This window comes from Artemia sp. Qi Xiang Cuo, chromosome 4 (genome assembly GCF_049724085.1).
Source record: "Artemia sp. Qi Xiang Cuo chromosome 4, ASM4972408v1, whole genome shotgun sequence".
NCBI lineage: Eukaryota > Metazoa > Arthropoda > Branchiopoda > Anostraca > Artemiidae > Artemia > Artemia sp. Qi Xiang Cuo.
Window position 1 is genome coordinate 49,856,487 of NC_142797.1, and position 17,842 is coordinate 49,874,328.

The following is a 17,842-nucleotide window of genomic DNA, read 5'->3' on the forward strand; positions in this document are numbered from 1 at the left end:
GAGCTTTCGTTAAATAATCTTTGGACGGTTTTGAATAAATTGACTATCAAAAATTTTTATCGGATGTATTTGGAGAAAAGACGTCGGAGGGGGGGTGGGGGTGGGGCCCAGCTACTTCACGATCACTTTTTACTATTAGATTTCCATACAAATGAGCCTCCTCTAAATGTTTTACAACCACCCCTTCCATAGCAATAGGAAACTATAAGCAACAATAGGTTAACAATAGGCAACTAGAATAACTTATAGCCCTTGCCCCAGGGAGGATTGTCAACCCCAGAGGTATGGTCATTTAACCTTTGGACTATTTTAAACAAAATGGCTATCTCAAAATTTTTATCGGATGCATTTCGGGAAAAGAGAGCTAGAGGGGGGGGGTAGTTGCTCTCCAATCACTTTTGACTATTATAAGGGCACTAGAACTGTTTATTCCCGGTTTAATGAGCCACTTCTAAAGTTTATACAACAACTCTTTCCATATGGAGGGCATCCTGGAAACAAATAATAAAACATTGAAGCTATTTAAAATTTATTTATTCATCTATATTTCGGATGTATTTGGAGAAAAGACGTCGAAGGGGGGGGGGGGGAGGGGGTAAGTCCGGCTACCCTATGATCACTTTTGACGATTGCATTTCCGAACAAATGGGCCTCCTCTAAATTTTTTACAACCACACCCTCCATAATAAACCTTATATATTAACAATAGGCATCTAGCATAGCTTATAGCCCATGCCCTAGGGAGGATTGTCAATCCCAGAGGTATAGTCATTTCACCTTTGGACTATTTTGAACAAAATGGCTATCTCAAAATATTGAAAAAGAGGGTGAAAAGAAGATGTGGTGGGGGACTAATTGCCATCCTCTCACTTTTGACTCTTAAAAAGGACACTAGAAATTCCGATTTCCAATCAAATGATCCCCTTCCGATGTCCGAGATCCAATCAAATGCGTCCCTTCCGAAGTTAATACGACCACCCCTTTCATACAAAACTATATTCCACAGGGGCATAAATTACAACACTTGTCAATGGGCTCTAGGGGTTCGTGTCAACCCTAGAGCTTTTGTTAAATGATCTTTGGACCATTTTGAACAAATTGGCTATCTAAAATTTTGTATAGGATATATTTGGAGAAAAGGCGTCGGAGAGGGGGGGGGTCGGCTACCCTATAATCACTTTTGACTATTGTATTTCCAAAAAAATGAGCCTCCTCTAAGTTTTTTACAACCATCCCTTCCTTAAAAACCTTATATGTTAACAATAGGCAACTAGCATAACTTATAAACCCTTGCCCCAGGGGCTGGGGAATGTCAAACCAGAAGAATGGTTACTTTGAATCTTAAAAAAGGAACTATAAATATCAATGTCCAATCAAATAAGTCCTCTCCTAAGTTTATACGACCACCCCTTCCATAAGAAGTGCCTTTGGGGAGAAAACAAACAAATAAATTATAAAACACTTAAGCGGCGTTCACATGCATGTCTAGCTAGAATCCCATGTCTAGACATGTGTCTAGCCAGACTTTAATGTCTAGGCAACGACCGTTCACAAGTAAAATTCAGTGCTTAGCTAAAACTAAAAATTTAGCTTTAAATAGATTACAGTTGTCATAGCTAGCCAATCAAGAGAGCTTATGCGGGCAAAACTTTCAAAATTGTAATTCCTATTTTTACTGTCACAAGATAATGGATGATATCAGCCAAAATCATTCATTACCTGTACTTCAGTATTATGTCTGGTGTTGTATATTTGCCTAAAATGAAAAATACGATTAATTGGGAAACAAAAATTAAACTTCAGTTAAAAATATAAACATAGATGATGAAAATACTGGAACTTGACACATTCTGATTGGCTGTAATCAAAAATCCTAGACATTGAGTTCTAAGCGCCATGTCTAGCATGTCTAGCTAAGCACCGAATTTTACTTGTGAACGGTTGTTGCCTAGACATTGAAGTTAAGCTAGATATGTGTCTAGACATGGGATTCTAGCTAGACACGAGCATATACAGGAGCATTCAAAGAGAGGGGCAACGATGGCAGCTGCTAAGGGTGCCACGGCAGGGGGATACCTCTGCAGGAGGCTACAAACTTTGATTTGGCTTTTTTTTACATATATTTGAGTCAGGAAGGGTACTGTAATTAATTTTCCTTGGGCACCACCAGCCCTAAGAAGGGCTCTACTGATAAATACATGAAGTGATCAGAACTATATGTATTTCTATGGTTAAGGTAGGAAATGAGGTTAGTCAAGAGTTAAGCAGCAGTGGTCAATCAGGTATAGTTTTAAATAGTGGATACTCAGTCCTTTGTTCTCCTGCATCTTGGGAGAATACAAAGATGGAGGCTTTGAGTGGATTGACACGGAGGAGGAAAGTAATTAGTTGCGTTGACCTCAAACAACTTTGTTTGGTAGTGAGTTGTTAGTAGTAGTAGTTCGATGAAACAATTTAATCTTTTGTGGCACATTTTCGGTTGAAAAACTCGTGTAATTTGTCTGAAAGTGGCGGAAACACTGCAGCATAGAAGCAAGAGTTTCATTTTGAAATAGCGACACATGGAATGGAGTTTCAAATGTGGGCCTAAGAGTGTTTAATCTGTCAATACAAATGTTCAGTCACTTTATTTTGAGTCATTCTTATATGGAAAAATTCGGTATATATATACCAAGTCATATTATTGAGTTAGGAAAAAAGTGAATACACCATTCGATGCCTTTTTTTATGCTGATTACAAATAGGGCCTATAATAATTATTTCTATCGGAATTTTAGCCCCCCCCCCTATACATGCCAATTCAGGGTAGGCTATATATTTCTACATTAGGGGTTAAAGTTCTACCAGATCATATTATTGAGTTAGGAATAAAGTGAATACACCATTCGATGCCTTTTTTTATGCTGATTACAAATATAATAATCATTTCTATTGGAAATGAATTTCAGCCCCCCCTAGGCCTATATATACCTAACCTAGCCTAAACCTTAATTGGCATATACCGGGGGGGGGCTGAAATTCATTTCCAATAGAAATGATTATTATATTCGTAATCAGCATAAAAAAGGCATTGAATGGTGTATTCACTTTATTCATAACTCAATAATATGATTTAGTAGAACTTTAGGTAAAGGGTAAAGGTGAATATCCACCAACTCATATTATTGAGTTAGGAATAAAGTAAATACACCAGTTGATAACTTTTTTTTATGCTGATTACGAATATAATAAGCTTTTCTATTGAAAATGAATTTCAGCCCCCCCCATCTATATATACCTAACCCTGAATTTGCATATCTAGGGGGGGGGGGCTGAAATTCATTTATGATAAAAATGCTTATTATATTTGTAATCAGCTTAACAAAAAGCATTGAATAGTGTATTCACTTTAGTCCTAACTCAATAATATGTTTTGGTAGATATTTACCAGGGTAAATTTCTACCAAATCATATTATTGAGTTAGGAATAAAGTGAATACACCATTTGATGCCTTTTTTATGCTGATTACAAATATAATAATGATTTCCAACAATTAACAACATATATATGAGATTTTCGGGACATAAAACTACAATTACCAATTAAAAAACTAACAATTATCTAGTTCAACATTGAAATAATGTTACTTGCTCAGTATCTAATCTAACTATGAGAATTTTAGAAAATCTGTACATAGAACACTTTACCAAAGAAGAGGACAATAATAAATTACGCAGACAAGAAGATTATTGGATCCATGCTCTTGGTACCGCGTATCCTTTTGGGCTAAATGATAGAGTTGCAAAATACGGAGACATGTCCAATGTACTTGCTAACTGTATTAATGGCTTAACTGAGCACCCTTCTTTTAATTGCCCCACTAAACATAAAAACCAATCAAGAGGACATAGGAAAAATAATAAAAAGAATTATTTATATTTAAATGCATTTTTAATCAATTTAGGTCACATATTTGAGACTAATGGAATGGCTAGTTTAATAAAATCTTTAATTAAATTATCAAGGAATAATTTGATAAAAACATTCTGGATTGCAAAAAATAATACAACTTGAAACTCGAAAACGAAATTAATTTATGAGACAGTTTGCATTTTAGCTAAATTAAAATTTATTTCAAAATATAAAAAATCTGATAAGATTGTTAATAAGGATAATAGATTATATTTGTCTGTTAATTTTAGTTCTAAACAAAGAGAATATATTAATTTACCCAGAATCTTAATCCAGCGAAGAGTGAAGAATGCCCTTCCATGTAATTTGGTGCATAAAGATAGTCCAATTTTAACATATAAATTTTCAAAAACGATTGGTCAAATGATTTTTAACTATAATTCAATACTTAAAAAACTTGACAAGGAGAGTAATTGGAAACCGGTTTGTAGTTGCGAGCAATTTTTACCGTAATTGGATCAAACTTACAAGCATATTTTGACGGAGGATTTGTCCATTATAAAGCATCTTGATCTTCAAAATATAATGAAAATGGGGGCTAAATTCCGTCTTTCTTACGGGATAAAACCAGCAGATATTCTTTGGGGATTAAAGAATGATTAAATTTATTTATTGATAAATGGTGCAAGAAGGAGAAAATTACTAAAGACAGATTTCAGAATTGGATAAATTTGATTTTGACTAGTGTACAAAATAGCATGTATAGAATTAATCCAACAAAATCTGAAAAAAATTCAATATTTTATATTGCCAATATGAAACAAGCAATTGCTAATATACAGAATGAATTTGTAATTCTACCAATTGATAAAGCTTGTAATCCTTCTCCCGTAATTTGTCAGAAAATCTATTGGGTTATATTATCAAAAGAGCTAAATAACAAAAAATACATACGAAAAGGCTCATATAGAGGAGAATAGTTTAATTGAAAATATAGAACAAAGAATTTTGAAAAAATTTGATATTAAAATAAATGATAATGATAAAAAGTTTCCTTTCTTATATTGGACAGTAAAATTTCATAAAAATCCACCAAAACCACGTTTTATTGCTGGGGCCGCAAGGTGTCCAACCAGAATTACGGCCACTGACCTATCTTTAATTTTAGGAGAAATTAGAAATAAATTTAAAGCATATTGCTCAGGAATTAAAAAAATTTCTAACTTTAACCCATATTGGAGTGTTAATAACTCGTTACAAGTGATAGATTCTTTGGCTGATGTTTCAGCTAAAAGAGTCGATTCATTTTACTTTACTACTCTTTATACAAATTTGTCACTTAATTTAGTATTCGAAAAATTGAAAATGGTGATAAAGAAATCTTTTCTTTTGTCTAATATAGGATTTTTGAAAATTGATACTTTTAATAAAAAAGCCCAATAGACGAACTTCTTTAGAAGTACTATAAATTCAAGATGTTATAGCTTGGATATGGTATGTGATTTATTGGAATTTATTCTATTTAATACTTTTATAAGATTTATTGGTAATTTATATAAACAAACTGTTGGCATTCCTAAGGGTAGGAATACGAGTCCATTCATAGCGGACTTGTTTTTAAGTCAATTAGAATACAAATATATGATAAATAAAAATAGCCCAAGCAATGTAAAATATATCCTTTCAAATAATAAAAGATATCTGGACGATCTCTTAGTAATAAATTGTGCAGAGTTTATTGAGATTTCAAAAAATATTTATCCACAAGAGGTAATTCTGGAGCCTAGCTATGAGATAGGACACTCTGATCATTTCTTAGATTTAAATATTAATATTTCAAATAATAATAAATTAGTTTTTAAAATATATAATAAAACAGATGATTTTAATTTTGAAGTAATTAATTTTCCATTCCTTGAAAGTAATATTCATTCTAATATCACTTATTCAGCTTATTATTCCCAATTATTTAGGTATGCAAAAATATGCAGTAATTACAAAGATTTTAAAAATATATATAAAAGGATGAGCGAAAAACTTAACTTGAGGTTTTTCTGCAAAAAAACTAGTTGGCAATTCAAAAAATTTAGTTTTATGTATCCCGAACTTTTAGGTAAATATACAAAAAATTATAAAGAAATACTTAATGATATTTTAATATAACTTCTCTTTTGCTTTTCTTTTTTGGAATTTTGAATTTGTAGACTGTTTTCAAACAAGCTTGAAGAACTTTAAATCTGTAATTGGTTCCGGATACCAATAAAAGACTTTTTTTATAACTCACATCTGGACCAGTCTTCATTTGTTCCAGAATGGTCTTTGTTCAGTGACCTCTGGGATTTTACTAAGGGAAGAATGAAACTCACTTGGTATGTAATTCTTAATAGCTTTACTAGTGTGCATGTATTTCACAAGTTTTACCTGACATAGGGATACCCTATAGATCTTGTGGTAGAGGCTCCACTGTGCCGGGTAAAGAAAGTAAAGCTTCGAAACCCGTTAAGGCAGGTGGTATTTCTTCTGGTGAGCCCTTATGGAAGGTTCTACTTGGAAATATTTTGCTAGGTTTAAGGTGCTTTTGCTTGTAAATTTACAACGACTTACATTTATTGATGACAACTTTACATGGATTTGGACATTTCTATTTGGTTGATGGTTCAGCTATACTGTTTGGTTCTAGGTAGTTGGACCGATGAGTAAGGTTAAAACCCTCGTTCAAGTGCACATTTGTCTCAATTGCTTGATTAGGATGACAGTTTTTTTTTTTTTTTTTTTTTTTTTTTTTTTTTTTTTTTTTTGCCAAGTAATTACGTCTAAAACATAATATTTGTAAAGAACATAAAAAAAGGCATTGAGTGGTATATTCACTTTAGTTGTAACTCAATAATATAATTTGGTAAATATTTACTGTATAATAGCCTAAGTTCATCAAAAATATGTCAGTATAAAAGGATATGTGTATGTTAGTTTCAATTTTTCTTTTAGAAAAACAGCTTTTGTAGTGACATTTTTTTTTTAAAGACATAAAGCTCAGGTTTTTCAAGACAAAGCTCAAAAATGGGGTAAAATTCTACTTTAGCTGCTTTTGACTATCTTGGGAAGGGGTTAGGTTAGGAAAATGAAACTTTCAGGGATGGGTCTTCAGGCTAAAGTATGACCTGGGAAGGTATTTTGAAGTACCTACCTCTACTCCTTCTCTCTCTAGAGGGTTCTGACCTTTGATGACCTTTAAAAATCTGTGTTATAGAAGTGAAACTTTGCAAAATAGATCTTCTGCTTAAATAAAGAGCAACAAAATTGGATAAATTTTTACCAAATCATATTATTAACTTACAAATAAATTAAATATACCACTTAATGCCTTTTTTATGCTCTTTCCAAATATAATAATCATTTTTGTCGGAAATGAATTTTACCCCCACCCCTATATATACCAATTCAGAGTATATATTTCCGGATTAAGGGGGGCTGAGGGCAAATTTTATTTCTTATGTAAATGGGAGGTAATTTTAAACTTTACCTCTAACCCCCTAATGTGCAAATATATACCCTGAATTGGTATTTAGGGGTGGGGGTAAAATTCATTTCCAACAAAAATGATTGTTATATTTGGAAGGAGCATAAAAAAGGCATCAAGTGGTATATTCACTTTATTTGTAAATCGATATTATGATTTGATAAATAATTACCCAAAATTTTTTTCAGCTTCAAAACTTTGCTCAATCCCAATGTAGAAGGTTTAAAGATATGCAAACACATTTCCTAAATTTTGGAAATAAAACATTGATATGACTTAAAATTCTGCTCAAATAACTGAAATTGCATTTTCAGAGCTAAGGCCAGAGAAAAAGAAACTGGTAACTGAAAATTAAGGTAAAATGTTGTTTTGTCAAAATTTCAATGGGTATAGACCTGTCATGTAGACAAATTTCAGGACCCTCTAGAGGGAGATGGAGTGGAGGTAGGTACTTCAAAATACCTTCCGGGACATACTTTAGCCTGTAGACCCATCCCTGAAAGTTTCATTTTCCTAACCTAACCCCATTTCAAGATAGCCAAAAGTAACTAAAGTAGAATTTTACCAAAAATAGAACTTTGATAAGAATAAGATTTTTATTCAGATTCACAATATATATGTTTTATTAAGTTTAATGTTACCCATCAAATTTCAGGCTACAAGCCTAAGAAGAAAAATGGATTTGAGGATGACAGCCCCCAGGGCAATGCATATAAGTTATACTAGTTGCCCATTGTTAACATTTAAGGTTTTTATAGAAGGGGTGGTTGTATAAACTTCAGAAGTGGCTCATTAATTTGAAATCAGTGATAAAAACAATAGTGATAGAGCATACCTAATGTTTGTTTCTGCTTTTCTCGCTTTTTTAATATAATTAACTATCCTGTGCATATACAAACAGTTTAAAAAAAAGGTTAAATGTTATTTGTCTTAAACCTATGCACATGCATAATAGAAAAGATGGTGATGGGGTCCAACTTGTTTCCTGGAGGGCTCTTAGTGAGCTTGAGTAGAGAAAATGGTCTCTCTGCTGAGTCCCTGGGGCAGGAAAAAGACATCAGAATAAGTATACTATTTACATTTGATCAGGCCTTATAATGTTTCCATTGTTAGTAAATTTTTAACCAATTACTCAAATACCATGATTTACATCTTGATTTTTATTATTACAATACAATCTTGATTTTTATTATTATATCTTTCAAACAACTCAAGCTCTTCTTTTACATTTCCAGTAGGCATATTTAACTTAAAGTAAAATCCCTCTCTTAGTGTTGATTTAGCTTCTCTATATGCAGTGAGATTAGGTGCTTTTTTATGATTTTGTTAACAATTAACTATTTTATTAATGACTATTAATGGTGCCCTTTGAAGAATGATAGGAATTCCATCTGTGTGAACTAGGGTAAAGGCACCAATGATTTGACAGTATTTTTTTTCAAAAAAACACTTTTACTACTCTGGAAGGCCTAACTTGGCAAAAAAAACACTTTTTCTACTCTGGAAGGCCTAACAAGACTTTCGGTTTGAAAAGGGTTTCAGTATGTAGGAAAAACATGATAAAAGCTAATATCTATGTTTGAATTTGGCTGAAGGAAAATTTTTAGTTGGCCTTGTATTCCACTACATCAGAAAAGAATTTTTGACACTTGGAACATAGTTATGTCAATATAACATTAGCTGCCATTTTAATTTGACTTTATCAAGAAAAAACCAATGTGGCTACATTTTAGAGAAGATCAGATGTATCTTGATGAATTGGTGCTGATCCCAACTTTTTTTTTTACAAAAAAAAAAACAAGTAATGACAGTTTGAACATTACATAGTTAAAAAGTTGTTGAGAGCTCTTTTTGTGTCAAAAACAGGAAACTGATTAAATTGAATATTCCCTTTTTATCTCAGTGTATTGGATATAATGTCCCCATTTTGCATTGTCAAAATATAACAATGGGTTCAGGAGATGGTGTTCCAAGTCACAACTAAGCAGAGTTATCCTGTTTTGAAGGAAAATTTCAACAGTGGTTCCAAAATTGCACTGTCAAATCATCAGTACCTTTATCCTAACTATAAGTAAGAGAGCAAATTTCAGGCAATTTTTGGTATTCTTTTAGTTTGTTTTTGGAATAATATTTTCCTAGTTAGAATAATTCAGATAATGGTTACCATTCCTGAATCAGCTACAAAAGGCAATTTGTCAATGTGTTAAATTAAAAAAAGTACTTTCCCAAAAAGAAGTTTTCAAAGTAAAGACCCATATTAAAATTTAAGACAAGCAGAAAGAAAGTCCTATATTAAGTCCTATATCACTGCATATGTGACCAAAGCTCATTTTTTTTAATTCTGTGAATAAATAAGAAAAAATTAATAAACATCAAAATGAATGAAAGAAGATGAAAATACTGCCATAACAACCACTGAAATCTTGATCATCTAAAATCCTTTTCTCAGTCAGTAAATACAATAAGTTCATTGATTTAATTTCTAAAACAGAGGCTAAAACTATAGCATTGTCTATAGTAAAGATCATAAGGCTTCATTGTTTTATTATTTATTTATTTATTATTTTTGAAGATGATTTCTTAACCACATTGGCAAATGTGGTGAATATTTTGAGGGGACAAACGCCTCTCTTCTTCAGCATGAAACGAAGTAATATAATCAATGCGAGTGCCGAAGAACAAACTAACAAATAAAACGCGGAAAGTTAATGTTAATGTGAAAAAAAAACAATGAAAAAAAAACAAAAATTAACAGATGAATAAAAATCAATAAAAGCCAAAAATTGTAAGAATTAAAACCAAACACCTAACAACAATAAAAGTGAGTCATTCACTAATATCCGTGATTTGCAAAGAAATTCAAAATTGAACCGCCATCAATGGATACTAGCAAATAACTGAGAAATAAAAGAAAAACATGCATTCACTCAAACCTAGACAAAACAGCAATGAATGAGTTTGAGAGCAATGTCATCTGACTCCTGATTTTAATAATTGCATTCCTTGCAGACACTTTTTGAGACTTAAGGGGCTGTTGATGTGTCTGATGAATTGATTGGGAAGTATTACAAGGTTTATATCTGGGACTATAAAGGTATCAGCTTCTCTTTTGAGAAAACCGAAATACAACTCATTTATTTCTTAAATCACCTGAATCCTTGCTCAAAGCTAGATCTAAATGTTGGTATATATAAATTCCAACAGCTTCTCTGTAGTGCTGGACAATACCTTTGTCATGCGAAATTAGGCTAGCTTGATTAAACAAAATAGTATGGTCTGGGTTTTCAAAAATGTGCTCTGCAACAGCAGAGTCAAAAATTTCAGTTTTTTTTTGCGTTTTATGTGTATTATTAATTGAGGTAGAGTACTGAGTTAATCTATCCATAAGTTGCTGATCAGTTCTTCCAATATACCAAAGACCACACAAACAAGGAGTTCTGTAGACACCAGAGTTTTCACCTATCAGGAGAGGGTCTTTACCTTAATAAATTTGGGAACTGATAGTTTTTCTGGGTCTATAGTAAGTGTAAATATTATTTTTTTTGTAGATTTTTTGAAATGTGGTCTGAAACCCCTTTAACGTACGGGAGACCAAGATAAACTAAATTTTCCATTTGATTTACGTTTTCTGTGTAACTATCTGATAATCTTTTAATGTGTTTTGCAATTACAGAATTTAGTAAACTAATTGGATAACCATTCCCAAATAAAATATCTCTAAGGTGGTCGAGCTCTGAATCCAAGAAGCGACAACTCCTCTTTTCACAGCAGGAGAATGATTAGAGGAATAATTTAAGTAATGGTCACTATGTGTGGGTTTTCTATGGACACCAAACTCGAAACATGTATCATCTCGGTGCACCAGAACATCTAAGAAAGGAAGACGCTTCTCTACCTCTGATTCCTGAGTAAATTTAAGTTTGGATAGGGAAATTCTTATCAGTTTATTTTGCCCACTAATTCAGGCTCAAAAATCCTATATTAAAAATTCCGCTGATTTCGTTTCCAAGGTGAAGCGAGTCTAGGTTTAACCAAATACAAGAATTGACAGTTTTGATGCAGATTCAATGTTTACCAATTGTGATCCTCAAAAGGCCGAACTGATTTTGGAGCATAAAGTTAATTCTAACCCATCTATATCAGAAAAATCTACTCTTTTGAATCAGACACTTCTTTCACTTACAGCTCTTTATAACAGAACTTCTTTTTACTTCCATTATAGAGGCATTTTTTATAGACAGAAATATGGGCTTTCTATGGGCTCCCCCCTTTCACCAATACAGGCTGATATCTTCATGAAAGACCTTGAAGAAAGGGCTATTTCGCAAAGTTTTTGTAAACCTTTATTTTGGCTTCGTTTTAAAGACGATATTTTTCATTTGTGGGAGCATGGTGAGAAGTCTCTGGGTTCTTTTCTTCACTTGCTCAACTCCTTGGATCAAAAACTCTGGTGTCTACAGAATTCCTTGTTCGTGTGGCCTTTGGTATATTGGAAGAACTGATCAGTGACTTACGGATAGATTAACTCAGCACTCTACCTCAATTAATAATACACATAAAAAGCAAAAAAAAAAAATGAAAATTTTGACTCTGCTGTTGCAGAGCACATTTTTGAAAACCCAGACCATACTATTCTGTTTAATCAAGCTAGCCTAATTTTGTATGACAAAGGTATTGCCCAGCACTACAGAGAAGCTGTTGAAATTTATAAATACCAACATTTAGGTCTAGCTTTGAACAGGGATTCAGGTGATTTAAGAATAAATGAGTTGTATTTCGTTTTTCTGAAAAAAGAAGCCGAGACTTTAATGGTCCGAGATATAAACCTTGTAACACTTTCCCAATCACTTAATCAGACACGTCAACAACCCCTTAAGTCTCAAAGAGTGTCTGCAAGGAATGCAATTATTAAAATCAGGAGTCAGATGACATGGCTCTCAAACTCATTCAATGCTGTTTTGTTTTGTTTTGAGTGAATGAATGTTTTTCTTTTATTTCTAAGTTATTCGCTAGTATCCGTCGATGGCGGTTCAATTTTGAATTTATTTGCAAATCACGGATATTGGTGAATTACTCACTTTATTGTTGTTAGGTATTTGGTTTTAGTTCTTACAATTTTTTGGCTTTTATTGATTTTTATTCATCTTTTAATTTATTGTTTTTTTTTCATTGTTTTTTTTTCACATTCACATTGACTTTCCGCGTTTTATTTGTTTGTTTGTTCTTCGGCACTCGCATTGATTATATTTTTTCGTTTCGCGCTGAAGAAGAGAAGCGTTTGTCTCTCGAAATATTCGCTTTGTTGTGTTTTTTCAGTATTTTCGATTGGCCTTTAAAAACCCCATTTTTGCTCGCTTTTCTTTCTTTTTATTATTTTTGTTTCCCAGAGGCTCTTCATTTGGAATGGGTTGTGGCATAAACTTTGGAGGGAGCTCATTTGATTGGAAATCAGAAGTTATAGTGTCCCTTCTAAGAGTCAAAAGTGACTGGAGGGCAACTAACCTCCTGTGCCCTCCTTTCCCCAAATGCATTCGATCAAAATTTTGAGATTGCTATTTTGTTCAAAATTGTCATAAGATAATATAACAATGCCTCCAGGGTTGACACAGCCACCCAGAGCCCTAGAGCAAGGGTTGCAAATTATGCTCTGGGGGTATATAAGGTTTTTTTTTTGGAAGGGGTGGTTGTATAAACTTTGGAGGAGGCTCATTTGATTTGAAATTAAAATTTCGAGTTCCTTTTTTATGAGTCAAATGTGATTAGCAGACAAGAAGGCCCCCTCCCATGCCTTTTTTCCCCAAATTTATCCAACCAAAATTTTGAGATAGCCATTTTGTTCAAAATTGCCGAAAGGTCATATATCAATGCCACTAGGGATTGCACAATCCCCCAGAGCCCAGAGGCAAGGGTTGTAAGTTATAACCCAGGGGCATATAAGGTTCTTATGGAAGGGGTAGCTATGTAGACTTTGGACGAGACTCATTTGATTTGAAATTGAAAGTTGTAGTTCCCCTTCTAAGAGTCCAAAGTGATTGGAGGGCAATGTCTCCAAGTGCTTCTGATCAAATTTTAAGATAGCCACTTTGTTCAAAATAGTCCAAAGATCATATAAAAATGCCTCTAGGGTTGACAGAACCCCCCAAAGCCCAGGAACATTGGTTTTAAGTTATGCCCTGGGGGCATATATGGTTCTTATGGAAGGGAGGCTCATTTGATTGGAAATTGAAAGTTCTAGTTTACTTCTTAAGAGACAAAAGTCATCAGAGGGAAACCAGCCCCAAGACCCACCTCCCTTTCATCCTTTTGCTTCAAATATGTTTAATCAAAATTTTGCGATAGGTATTTTGTTGAAAATAGTTCAAAGGAAAAGCAATTATTGTTCCAGGTTTGATTCCCAGCCCCTTGGACAAAGGCTGTAAGTTATGCTAGTAGCCCATTGTTAACATAAAGTGTTTTATGGAAAGGGTGGATGTATAAACATTGGAGGAGGCTCATTTGATTTGAAATTCAAGAGTCAAAACTGGTCAGAGGGTAACCAGCCCCCCTTTCATTCATTTCTTTCCCCAAACGCATCCAATAAATATTTTGAGATACAGTAACAATTTAGTTCGAAATAGTCCAAAAATGAAATAACTGTAACTCATGGGTTGACAAACCCCCAACAGCTCCCAGGGTCACTTATGGAAGTTTTCCATTGATAGGATAAAAGGTTTTTTGTTCTGGATTCTGGATCTCCAAAATTGGAAATAAGAAGTTCTAGTGCCCCTTTTAAGAGGAAAAAGTGATTGGAGGGGCACTACCCTCCCCCCCCCCCCCCTACCCACGCCCTGTTTCCCCAAATGTATCTAATTCAAATTTTGAAATAGTCGTTTTATTCAAAATTATTCAAAGATTAAATAACTACACCTGCAGGGTTGACAAAACCCCCCATAGCTCCCAGGGCAAGAACTGTAAGCTATACAAATCGTGTTCTGCAAACCACCACCCACCCATCCTTTTTTGCCAACATATCTCTTTTTAAGAGTCAACAGTGATTGGAGGGCAATGATTGTGATGGAGCTCCCCCCCCCCTCCCCGGACACCTTTCCCCAAATGCATCCAATCAAAATTTTGAGATAGTCATTTCGTTCAAATAGTCCAAAGGTCAAATAACGATGCCCCCAAGGCTAACAAAACTCCTGTAACCTGGGGACAAGACCTGTAAGTTGTGTAAGTTGCCTATTGTTAACACATAAGGTTTCTATGGAAGGGGTGGTTATGAACTTTGGAGGAGGCATATTCGATTCAAGTTTCAGTTGCTGGGTCTTTTTTACAGGGACAAGTACCAAGCTTGTTACACAACCTTGCTGCAGTGGGGGTTGAATCCAGGCCCGTATTGCCATGCAGTTCCTATTTGTCATAATATAAAAAAACGAACCATAATAACCAAGATTATTGAACAAAACAACAAATTAATATGCGTTTTAATATACATACACTGATATTTATTCCCTGAAGGCTTAATAATTCTAGATTTATTAAAGTTAAAAAACTGAAAAAAATTTAAAATGCATTTTGTTTTCAGTAAAGCTCTTTTCAGCCAATAAACAGTTGCATTCATTACTTCTGTCAGAACTAAGAACTGTGAGAACTTTTAGATGCTCCCCTTTACAGTTATAAAAGTATCAAGAAAACGTTTTATTCAGAATAGTCACAAGGTCTAATAGCTTTGCCCCTGTGGATGTCATCCCCCCATGTCATGTATTTTGTTTTCAGTAAAGCTCTTTTTAGCTAATAAACAGTAGCATTCATTACTTCTGTCAGAACTAAGAACTGGGAGAACTTTTAGATGCTCCCCTTTACGGTTATAAAAGTATCAAGAAAACGTTTTATTCAGAATAGTCACAAGGTCTAATAGTTTTGCCCCCGTGGATGTCATGCCCCCAGGGCAAGGAATTATTCAATTTGTCCATTTTTGACATGAAGGATTTATTATTGGGAAATGGTGGAATGTGTGATCATGGGTGTGTCCAAAAAGACTAAGGGTATTGTGGTGAAATTTTATGGGATGTTGAGGGGTATATTGAGTTAAATAAAAAGATACTATCTGCATCCACGTGGTCAAAAATGTATATCTGCAATATTTTTGAAACTAGTTAGGGTATTAACTTAAAACTTCAAGGAAAACTGCTACTACTGCTGTGGCTGCAAATTTGACTAGTTGTGACTGCAACAGTGACTAATTCCAACTGTGACAACTTGAACTGGTATTACATTTACTTGTAACTAATTTCAGGGAATGATAGGGAATGTTGAACAAAATCAAAATACGTTATGTGCAGTCTGATTGTCAAATGGGTGCATCCGCAATATCTCAGGAATTGCTGGAGGGCATTAATTTGAAAAATTTATGGTACATTGAACAGTGCTTGAACCTTCAGAGAATGCTTAAGGGGATTTCAAACTAAATCAAAAGACACTATGTGCATCAATGTTATCAGTAGTAAAAAAAAAACTAAATTTAATAAATTAAAAGTTTAGTAGTTAAAATTAACAATCATAGTAAACACAAAGATCACATATGCAAATATAGATGAATAAATAATTATCAAATAGCTTCAACGTTTTATTATTTATTTATTATACTTTCCCAAGAGGCACTTCATATAGAAGGGGTCGTTGTATAAACTTCAGAGGGAACTCATTCGATTGGAAATCAGAAGCTTCAGTGCACTTTTCAAGAGTCAAAAGTGGCTGGAGGGCAACTAGCCACCCATCCCCCATGCCCTCTTTTCACTTTACTGGAAACTATATGTGTCTTGAACAGTCTTGGAAAGAACTAACAAAATTAAACTGAATATTTGATATGCAACAATACAAATTTCTGAAAGCTCATCAGTTCTAGATTTTATTTCACTGTAATTTTGTTATTATTTTCAATGTTGTAATAAGTATGAAAGAACATATTTGTGATATAATTTGTTTTCAGTAAACAACAATGAAGCAGTATGCTTTAGACTTTCACTGTTAGGAAAGGGGACGGTAGCCAAACTCTTGTTTGTTTTGTCTTTTGTCGGTTTTAAGCTTGATTTGTGGATTTAATTCAAGTTTTACACGTTTATGGTTTATTTATTCATTTATATGGTACCTGTTGTATGTTTGCTTGCCATGATTATGTATTTAATTTCTGTTTGTTTTGCATTTCCTTTATTCTTATTAGTAATTTCTGGTCGTTTTGAATTTGAATTATTATAGTAATAAATTTCTGCTTATCTTAAGTTTAATATGGCATTTACTTTTCTTTGAAACACTTCTTTTTTGGAAAGTTTTTTTTTCAATTAATTTCGTAAAAATATGAATAAAATAAACAACATGACAAGATTCAAAATAGATGAAAGTGCAGACAGAATATTTATCAGTATCTTTATCATAAAGTATGGTAATCATTATAGTTTTGCCAATTTGAAATAACAGCATGTAAAGAAACCACACCCCCTAGGCAAAACCTGACAACTCAGCTTGAAACCTTGAAACTCAGCTTTTGTTGTTGTTATAATCACTGGTTTTACTGTATCATACTGTTCAAAGAAGCCTTGGTAGGTGACTAACAGATCTAAAAATGCTTCTTACAGCAAAATAATAATGGAAATAATTCTTCTCTATTAATTGAATCTATTCTAGAGGAGGAAGGAGGCTAATTTGTCATAACAGCATAAAAAAGATACCAGTTTTACAAAATATATGGGAAAATAATAATTTTTTTTTGGGGGGGGGGTGAGTCTAGTCTCAATCGTCCTAGTAATATATTCATGGTGGTTTTGGTCTAAACCAAGTTTGTTTTATTTGATTGGCGGGTTGGTTTTTGCTTTTCTGCCTCTAATTGATTTGATAGGGAATAGCTCTTTTTCGCATACTCTAAAGCATGCATGTATTAAAATGTAAAACATGGAGATTCAAAAAAAAGCTGTGTAAAACGACATAAAACATGGGGAATTCAACAAAACGCTATCCTGCATTAAAAGGAGGATGGTACTGTCAGTAGAATGGCCATAATAACTCGTGACAGTACACCAAATATGGGCATAGAATACTGACAACACACCATATATGGGCATGGAATCCCTAGGGAGAATGATTGCGTAATCGGTCAATGACCTATTTTTCCAAGGTGTGTCAACAACAACAACATCGACCTTTACATTCGCTGAGAGCGTGCCAAAAACAACAACAACAACATCGACCTTGACATTCGCTGAGAGCGTGCACTTACAACAACAACAACATCTACCGTGGAACACCTGTGCTGTCGACCTCAATTCACCTATCGTGAATCAATAATTCCCCTTAGGAACAACAAATTAATTCCCCTTTCTTGACAGATCAATCAACCAATGACATCATCTGTCAGACTTTAAAAATTTTCACATAGAAACGATTCTCCAGGAATAGATCCA

The 17,842-nt window shown here is 33.6% G+C and overlaps 1 long non-coding RNA gene across 5 annotated transcripts in view; it reads left to right on the top strand.

Annotated features, from left to right (window-relative positions):
* Nucleotides 1-2,554: 2,554 nt before the first annotated feature.
* LOC148953194 (uncharacterized) overlaps nt 2,555-17,842 on the top strand; it is a 41,253-nt gene continuing 25,965 nt past the window's right edge. The window contains exons 1-2 of one of the 5 annotated variants that reach the window (XR_016141697.1): nt 2,573-2,659; nt 7,724-7,765. This is a non-coding gene — a long non-coding RNA (uncharacterized LOC148953194). Of the gene's footprint in view, nt 2,700-7,723; nt 7,766-12,454; nt 12,502-17,842 lie in introns of those variants that run through there. The other 4 variants (XR_016141695.1, XR_016141698.1, XR_016141696.1 and 1 more) reach the window with 4 other exon arrangements.